At 33.9% G+C, this 10363-nt stretch overlaps 1 non-coding gene across 1 annotated transcript; it reads right to left on the minus strand.

Annotated features, from left to right (window-relative positions):
- Nucleotides 1-2383: 2383 nt before the first annotated feature.
- Nucleotides 2384-2457, minus strand: TRNAV-GAC (transfer RNA valine (anticodon GAC)). The gene has a single exon. It is a non-coding gene; the product is annotated as a tRNA-Val (tRNA).
- Between the last annotated feature and the right edge of the window lie 7906 nt (nt 2458-10363).

Below are 10363 nucleotides of genomic sequence, written 5' to 3' on the forward strand. Positions count from 1 at the left end.
CGAGCTCGTGAAAGTTATGTGCGTATTAGAAATTAATTGTCACTTGCTAAACGGTGAAGGAAAACATCGTGAGGAAACCTACATACCTGAGATATTTATAAAAAAAATAACTCAAAGGCATGTGAAGTCTACCAATACGCACTCGATGAACCCATGTAGTCTTATCAATTTTGCTTCCAGATAACGGCGACATATTGGCACACACACAGACACCAGCTTGGCCTAGTAAGGAAATAGTTAAATACAATATAAGATTTCAATCGAGCTTACCGATCAATGAATCGTACCTTTGTTTATAATTTACAGATGACAAAATCATGTTGAGCGAAGGTTTGATCTATTTCCTTATAATGAGTTATATTGATATAAATATACTACATATACACTAACTATAGTGAAATGAGCATGATGTATACATGATGCATATAGTCCGACTGATAGTAAGAGGCCACACCCACCCGTGGAGATCCGTAATAATAATAATAATAATAAGTTAATTTAGAAGTTAATTTGGAACGCCTCGAGAAGTCTGCATTCCTTGCCAGCTTACCACGCCTTTCATACCAAAACACAGCACTACTGTTATAAGAGAAAAGCGAAATTAATGCAAAAAGACACAATCCTTACCATTAATTTTAATTCCGATTCCTACCCTACATATCTGTTTTCTACTTAGCTGTTTTTACCAGTTGCAGTGCAAAGGAAACGATTGTCAGTCAGTGGTAAGTGAGCCCGTCAAAACGAGTAACAGTAAGCTAACACAATGCTTCAAATTTTACTTCAAATGAATTTGACACTTTCAGTCGTGTAAATGGAATCCGACATGCTATGTCGAATGGGCAAGCGGAAAATAGCGTAAAAACTGTAAAAATGGTTTAAAAGCGATGATGGACAGTAACGCAACTCAGAAAGTTTTTCTAAAGATGTTAATTATTTTTTTATTTGACTATAGAAATTCCACTCATTAGACTACAGGATTTACACCGGCCCAATTAACGTAATAACAAAAATCCAAGCCTCTCATAATGTATAATATTCAAGTAGGTTGTATATGATAAAGCTGGCAGCTGAAAAACATATATTTTACTTCTTCTGATTTGTCATTCTGTCAATGATTCGAGATAATAAAAAGTATCTTTTTGGAGTAAATTTTATTTTATTATATTTCATAGTTTATTTTCTCGTTCTCCTGTGGCCATTTCCCAACACCCCTTAACAACACCATGTTCGAAAACTACGAATGGTCCTTTTAGGAAGACTCGGTGCCGGGTCATAAAGCTCGATCTACCTAATTTTGGTTAGAAATGATCGTTCCGGACTTCATCAGAGCTGAAGACTGGCCGTCACCTAGTCCTGATCTTAATCCGAGCCGATACCGATAATTAATGACGGCGCCGAAGTAGCGTACGCATACATTTACTATGGGATGACGGTGCTCGGGTGACGCACGTTCGGTGGACAAGCTGCTATAGTAAATGTATGTACGCTACTTCGGCGCCGTCATTAATTATCGGTATCGGCTCGGTATCGGCGGTTGGTGGACAAACAGCGTAAGGCTCGCTCTAAACGACATGATACTTTGGAGTCCCTAAACAATCCATACGATTGTCAGTGAAGAATTTTCCCAAAGAAAGAGTGCGTGCTGCTATTGATAACTGGCCTCAATGTTTGTATTGCAGCCAATCGAGACTACTTCAAATAAGCTTTATATATTTTTAATGCTTTAATATTAATCTATTATATTAACACACTATTATAGTAATAAATGTTAAGTACAATAAAAAAATATTTTTCCTTGTAACAATATTTATGGCTAGACTAAGTATATATAAGTATTTACCGTATGTTTAATGTACCATATGTCTCTTACTATCTAAGAAAGAAATCTATACTATCTTCTTTAGGAAATGGATCTTTCAGTATTGTTTATACCATTAAACATGTGATGTCTTTTAACCCAAGCAACGCCGGGTTTCGCTGATAATTTTCTTCACACAGAGCCATCTATTAAATGTGGCTAAACGAATGAAAACCACGCATGAGGGTTAAACTACCCTTAGTAGTGACCTAGATTTCCAAATGATTCCTCATGAAATTGGTAGATGGCGTTGGCTACATTTAACAGTAGAAAAGATGTCAGGTTTAGAACACAATACCATAACTTTTTTTATTATTTTATTTTTAATTGTATCCGATGTTTATAAGAAGTATTTTTTTAACATGAAAATGTACAATTTATATTTAATTAGTTAAAATATTATAAAACTAAATAAAAAAAAACATGATATGATTTATAAATAACAAAATTACAACAATAAAAAGGCTAGAATATATTCAAAAGAAAATAACGAATAAAAAAAAAGGTCCGATCATATGTCAATTTTGCTCTCGGGTGGAATCGAACCACCGACCTCCCAGCTTGTCAGCCGAACGCGCTAGCCATTGCGCCACGAGAGCTCTGCGAATTATGGCGAAAAAAATCATACAGTTAACACTCTTTTGACTGTCTGACAAAATATTGATTGTGTGTTTAGTTATAGAACCCCAAATTATATAGGAATGTAGGAATAACCCACAACTTAGTCGATAGACTTTTTAACATGAGAATTTTTAGAAGTTAGTTCTTTATTCCGGTATGACGATTAACATACCATCAGTGTTTGGTCTATATGGCTGTTATAAAGATGTGCCGCCTTCCTGATTAGATAAAGGAGATGTTTCAAAATGTATGGGCTCCCGGCCACCTTTTGTACACTATACTAAAAACTAAGAAAACATGCAAAGAGCAATTCGCAGGGGTTCATTTTCTTCAAATCATGTTCGTTTAATTGTTTAAAAACAATAATTTACACTTAAACTTGCAACACAACAGTGGAAAAACATCATGGCGGTAGTGATTACCGTAATAATGACATCTGTCATTCTATTTTAACTTACTATATACATTATATAGGTACTTTTTAATATATTTTTACGCGAATAGGCGTAGATATATAAATATTGTATTGTTCTATAGAATGAGAAACAATACCTATATTTGATAAACATTAATTATATTTACTTCTTTATTAGAATTTCATAAATCTTGACTTAAAACAAACATACCAAATTAATTTAAAAAATCAAAAACCCGACTGCACCAAAAAGGCTGAAGTAGAATTTCCAAAAGCAGTGAAATACGTATTTCATTATTTTTATCCAGAAAGCCAATACAAAGTTTCATAGTAGGTGTCTGCTTCAAAAACAAAAGATGTTCAAACGATATTATCCTATTTTATTTATCCTAGTGCTCATTTACGCTATATAAAGAACCTATGTGTAAAATTCCAGCACGCTTAAGTTCAGCGGTTTCCATTTGCGTTGATCTCTGGCACAGCAACTCACTCATTTAGTCAGACAGTCATCTCGATGTGTATATATGTACTAGCTGACCCGGCAAACGTTGTGTTGCCATATAAATAAAAAAATGTTAAGGGCGAACAACCTTTATCACTTAGGGGTAAAAAAATAGATAGTGGCCGATTCTCAGACCTACTGATTATGTATATAAAATTTGGTGAAAATCGGTGAAGCCGTTTCGGAGGAGTACGGTAACTAACACGAAAATTTTATATATAACATATATTATATAATGTATGAGTCTACGTATATGAATCTACTCTTAATTTTCTTTATTTCGACACCCTACTCGATAGGTTTGGTTATTTTTTTTTAAAACGTGTTACTATTTCGCGAGAAAAATCACCATTTACGGTCTATAAAATATATAACTTCAGTAATTCAAAGTTTCGGTCATTATTTTACCTCGTTAGAGGTAGAATTTCATTATTTTTATCCAACAATCCTGATACAAAATTTCATAGTGTTTGCTTCAAAATTGACGGTTGTTCAAATGAACTTTTAACCCTTATTTAATCCTCTACGGGGTTGATTTTTCGGAGGGGGATAAATAAGTGCGTCCTTGTTCCTATCCAGAAAGCCAAATACAAAATTTTATAGCAGTTGCTTCAAAATTAAAGGATTTCAAAAAAACTGTTTTTCCCTATTTTACCCTCTTAAAGGTAGAATTTCCAAAAGGCCTTTCTTAGTACTTATTCACGCTATATAGAGAACCTATGTGCAAAATTTCAGAACTGTAAGGTCCTTAGTTTAGGCTGTACGTTGATTTCTGAAAAATGAAAAAGTCATTTAGTTAGTCAGTCAGTCAGTCACCTTGCTGTTTTATATATATACAAATATGTTTTTTATAATCTCCGTTTAATTTCCTTTCATTTGATACCCTACCCGATAGGTTCAGTTAACTTTTTTTTTAAAATGTGTTACTATTTCGCGCCAAAAATCCGCCATTTTGATTTTTTTTTACTAACACCTATCTAAGGACACTCGGGTCATTGAGACAAATATAATGACACCTTAACTGTTGAAATTCATCCAGCCGTTTGTAAGATCGGATCAAATAAAGAAAGACAAACATACAAGATACGCGCGAAAAACATAACCCTTCCTTGGCAGTCGGGTAAATATGTACTTCTATACCAATTTATTTTAGTTAAAACATGTAAGTGTGTAAATAAAACAACTTTAAGTACACATTTAGATAATATTTTATTTATTCTTCACTTAGATACATTATTAATTCATTTTCAATATCTTCCCTTATCAATATTTTCATCCAATAGTAGCTTTTCAACCAATCATGTGCCCAAACATCAAACAATGGTCATAATGTGAGCGCAGCTACCAACGAGTACGATTCGTTGCCCGGCGATGCAGTTGTAATAATAACTGATTATTTTGTCATCCCAAGAATGTCCTTGTCTTGCTATTGTAATTATCTAAAAAAAGAGAAATGTAAAAAGATTACCTTCTCTAGTTTAAAATTATTAACGATTATTTCACGATTAATACAACTAACTGATGTATATTTTACCTGATGATATTGAATCCTTGTCAACACAATCCACAGCGATCGCACGAAAGTCACAAGAGTCCATTAAACATAAGCTGGGTAAACAAGTAAGGTAGAATCAGTCCAAAATCGTAAGCAGCACAGAGCAGAAACATATTCAGGATTGAAATGGAATCTTCTCATCAGTACATATTATATAATATGTATATATCCACTTTTACAGATATCAAATTGACAACTTCTTCTTTTTTAATTTGACATGTCACTTACATCTATAAAACCAGATACTATTTAAAAGGTTATAATTATTATAAATAATTAATTAAATTAAGAAATAATGACGGGATACTCAAAACAAAAGCCAGGTTGTGAAGTACTAAGGTAACCATAGATATATTATCCTACTGATGAAGGTAAAAATAACTTTACGATAAAAACAGCGAAATACAGAATTACCAACATCCAAAGAGTATGTGTGGGGTACACATAGGTTCCCTGACCGACATCGACAGTTTTGAAAACTTGACATTGACTGTTGACAGTATTCCGCCATATTTAATATTTGAATGAGGAATGCTTATTTTAAATATTTTTAAACAAGAATACTTTAGGTTATCAAAATATATGAGTATTTTTCTTCAATTATACAAATTATTCGTGTTTTTTAGATATAGTGTACATGAGATGGCCGAAAATGAAACATCTCCTTTCAACGTATTTTACTAAAAATATGATCCTAACCAAGCCTATATACTAGAAAAATATACTGGTATCATCGCTCCTGGAAAAACAACGTTTTAGTCGCTAAATTGTAAAAATTGTCGCTGGCTTAGTTTTTGTCACAAAATAAAGTATGTATTTAAAGGAGATGTTTCATTTTCGGCCATCTCATGTACACTATATCTAAAAAACACGAATAATTTGTATAATTGAAGAAAAATACACATATATGTTTACAACCTAATGTATTCCTATTTAAATTTATTTAAAATAACCATTCCTCATTGAAATATTAAATATGGCGGAATACTGTCAATGCCAAGTTTTCAAAACTGTTGATGTCGGCCAGGGAACCTATGTGTACCCCGCACATAGGTTACTATACTCTTTGGATGTCGGTAATTCTATATTTCGCTGTTTTTGTCGTAAAGTTATTGTTACCTTAGTACTTTACAACCTGGCTTTTGTTTTGTGTATCCCGTCATTCTTTCTGAATTTAATTAATTATTTATAACTATAATAACAAAACCACGTTTTAAATGGTATCTGGTTTTATAGATGTAAGCACATATCTATGGAAGTAAGTGACATGTCAAATTAAAAAAGAAAAAGTTGTCAATTTGATATGTGTAAAAGTGGATATATACATATAATATAATAGTGGAATCTAATTTAAACGTTGAATAAAAATGTACTGATGAGAAGATTCCATTTCAATCCTGAATAAGTTTCTGCTCTGTGCTGCTTACGATTTTGGACTGATTCTACCTTACTTGCTTCCCCCCCCGGCTTATGTTTTATGGACTCTTGCGATTTTCGTGCGATCGCTGTGGATTGTGTTGACAAGGATTCAATATCATCCGGTAAAATATACAGGGCCGATTTTTCAATCCCCAGTTAGTGGACTTTATCTATGGAATAAAATTTATTTGACAGATAATAAGATTTTTAATTTTGCCATCATCAGATAGAGGTTATCAGTCGAATAAAACCGCTAACTGACGAATAAATTTATCTGTTGCTTGGAGGGCCAGTTAAGATTTATCCATTAGTTTTCTATGACATTTTGTGGTTATGTAATATGTCATTTATTGGTCTGATACTGTTGATGTAATATTGCGGTGATAATGGTGACTTTAGTAATGGAATTGTGCTCGGAGACAGTGGATATTTCTTAAATAATTACTTATTGACCCCACTCAGCAATCCCCGTACGTGAACAATTGTATAATGATTTTTATATACAGAGCAGAGATGTTATAGTAAGGTGCTTTGGTGTATGGAAGCGGAGATTCCCTGTTTTAAGTATTGGATTGGACTTAGATATAACCTAACGTCTAGCACAAGATATAATTGTGGCTGTAGCAATATTTTATAATATGGCACGCAGTCAAAATGGGGGAGAGCCTCCTAGAGACTCCGAGGTACTGATGTCACCACAACCGGTATTTTCAGCAGAATATGCTGACAATGAGGGAACAAACAGTACATCTAACAAAAGGGACCGTGTACTTGAATATTTTGAATCACCAATAAGGTGAAGAGAGTTCTTGTCTACTTATTGATTGATTTAAATTGGTGTAATACTTTTAAAATAAATACGTATTTAATTATACTATTTTTTTATTTATAAAGTAAAAACAAATATATTTATGTATAGTATATTTAATTCATGCTCTTCTGCAACAGATAAATGTTCTTTTTTAGCAATTTCTTAATGGTGCCTCTAGATATTAAATGGTGGTGACTAAAGCTAAAATTTATCTATCGGTGATAACTTGCTTAGGGGTACCAAAAGTAGTTATGGTATCTCTTATAGGAACCAACTCTTGAGCACTCAGACTTCTTAAGGGTTTCAAATTCAAATTCTTTATTTGCTAGAACACAGTTATTACACAGATATTATATACATATTACAGTCCAGTGTATTCTACCTGTCTCATACAGGTTTACAAAAATTCAACAAAATTATATAACACATGAGTTGAGTATACAAAGCTTATAAGTAAGATGTGTTTATACCCTTCTTCCGATTGGGTAAATGGTCCTGTACAATCGAGATGCAATGTATGATAGGCTAAGTGGAAGAAACTTTGTTTAGGACCATTATGCTTTTTTTTTAACAGTACATACTAAACAATGACTTAAATATTTTTTACAAATGAAGACATCCCCGGGAATCAAAAATGTTAGCTAATTTTCTGATATATCTTATCAAATCCAACATGACAATTCTCATCATGAAATAGTTTTAAAACAATTAAACGAGTACCTTTCGGTATATATAATTTTGGTTCACTACTTATACTTTATAATGTAGCAAAATTTGCAATAATTTTTCGGAAATAGCTAGCAATACCCATGAACTGACGCACTTTTCTAACATTGAAGAGAACAGTACGTTAACTAATGCTGAAACTTTGGTTTTACTGTGTCTTGTGGATATTTTCTATCTGAATATTCAATAGTTTAAACAAAAGGATGATTTTTTTAGATTTATAGAAAATCCAGCAGAACTGAGGGCTACCATAGTTAGCTCTAGATTTTGTAGGCCTTGTTCAATAGTTGTAAGTGGTATATGGATGTCAGAGTAAGATGTAAGAGTCGATGTATGATGTAAGAGTCGTAAGTTATTTTTGGAATATATACCACGAACGACCCGCAGATGGACTCCAGGACTCATACCACAATAATGCTGAGCCCTTAGAGCTTGTACAGAAAACTGCGATGCTTCGTCGCATCGTCAAAATTTGCGAGCTCCCTCAACGCATCGCAAGAACTTGCGAATTGATTCGCATCGCGCAGTGGTTGTTGTTGTTGGTCACCCTGGGAGACGCTATGCCGCACGATATCGCATCGCAGCAATTCGTGTCGCAATTTTCTGCGTTGCGAAGTTGCATCGCGTCGCATCGCAGTTTTGTGTACGAGCCCTTAAGGGCCTTTTCCGCCTTAGCGACGCTGGCCACGCTACTCCACTGAAATTCCTTGGCAATCGTCTCTACATTATGGCACCACCCAGCCACTCGGTTTTCGTTCGTCGCTGAGTCAAACCCAGGCAGCGCAACGTCTTTTCTGCATGGCGTTGACCTAAGACGGCTGGATTCATGTTGTATTGTCTGAATAAATCTGAAACTTGTAGGAAAAGGTGTCAGAATACACACTTTCGATCCCACTTCTGTAGCACTACCATGAGTTTACAAAGGTATTACTCGCTAGCGACTGCGTAAAATAAATGTATGAAAAATTGTACAGCGCCTCTGGTGGTTACTCGTAGAACTAAAATCCGTAGTATGAGCCACTACGTAACTCGATAGGTAAGAAACCTATCGAAATCAAATCGCTAGCGAATGTCATTATGATCCTATTGCCATACAAATTCGGTACCATGAGTCATTAATTTGACAGACGTTGTCAAGAAATACCGTAGCGACAGTAGTTATGTTATTCAGTACATCAACCATGAGTTTACAAAAGTACTACTCGCTAGCGACTGCGTAAAATAAATGTATGAAAAATTGTACAGCGCCTCTGGCGGTTACTCGTAGAACTAAAATCCATAGTGTGAGCCTCGATAGGTAAAAAACCTATCGAAATCAAATCGCTAGCGAATGTCATTATGACCTATTGCCATACAAATTCGGTCCCATGAGTCATTAATTTGACAGATGTTGTCAAGAAATACCGTAACGATATATTATGTTATTTACTAGCCAAAATTGGGCATGACAATAGTTTTTCATTTACAATTCAATTTCATTTTGTGAAAATAATGTCGGCAAGAACATATTTAGCATGGAACGTGTTAGATGCGGCGGCATATGAAGACGAGCGACGGGAACAAACACAATTTCGGGCTAATATGAGGACTGTTTTTGGAACCCCACTTGAACATCTAAGTGAAAACAATTTTATAAAAGAATATCGACTTAATAAGGGCATGAGCATTTGTGCAGCTTATTACGTTATTACACGGATTTGAAATCTACACAAAAAGTTTTATTAGAGTCGAAGGTAAAATCCATTTAAATCTTATCTCATTCAAGTTGTAATCAATCACCCAAAAATAAGCAATTCAAGATTTTACAGATTTTATGTGCATTAGTATTTTATGCACACGGAACTTACCAGCGTGTTACTGGTAAGGCACACCATTTTTCCCAGGAGGCTATCAGTAATTATATTCATGAAGTGACAATGGCGCTGAATCATCCCAATATTTTGAAAAAGTTCATAAAGTTCCCAACAACAAGACAAGAAAGGGACAGCATTAAGCAAAGGTAATTCATTAGGTTACACTTACAAGTAACATGAAATGTCATGTAATTTAATAAAAATGAAAATTCACTACTTGCATATTAAGTTCACATACTATATTTTTCATTAAATTTTAGTTTCTACAGTAAATATGGCGTTCCAGGGGTAATAGGATGCATTGATTGCAGCCATTTTAAAATATTTACCCCTCCTAAAGATGAAGAGCACATATATTTCTGCAGAAAACACTACCATTCAATAAGTGTGCAAATGGTATGTTTTTATTTAAGTATTTACTGGAGCTAATGTGGACACCGTTTTCTAAAATAATTTTAAATTTAATTTTGATTTTGATACTCTGTGTTTCAGATATGTGACTCCAAGTGTTCCATTTTGTCTGTTAATGCCAAGTTTGGAGGTGCGACGCATGATTCTTTTATATGGGAAAATAGTAATATTAACAATTATATGCAATCTTTG

The sequence above is a fragment of the Epargyreus clarus genome, unplaced genomic scaffold (assembly GCF_041222505.1).
Source record: "Epargyreus clarus isolate Ecla_fem2 unplaced genomic scaffold, WU_Ecla_fem_2.2 ptg000007l, whole genome shotgun sequence".
NCBI lineage: Eukaryota > Metazoa > Arthropoda > Insecta > Lepidoptera > Hesperiidae > Epargyreus > Epargyreus clarus.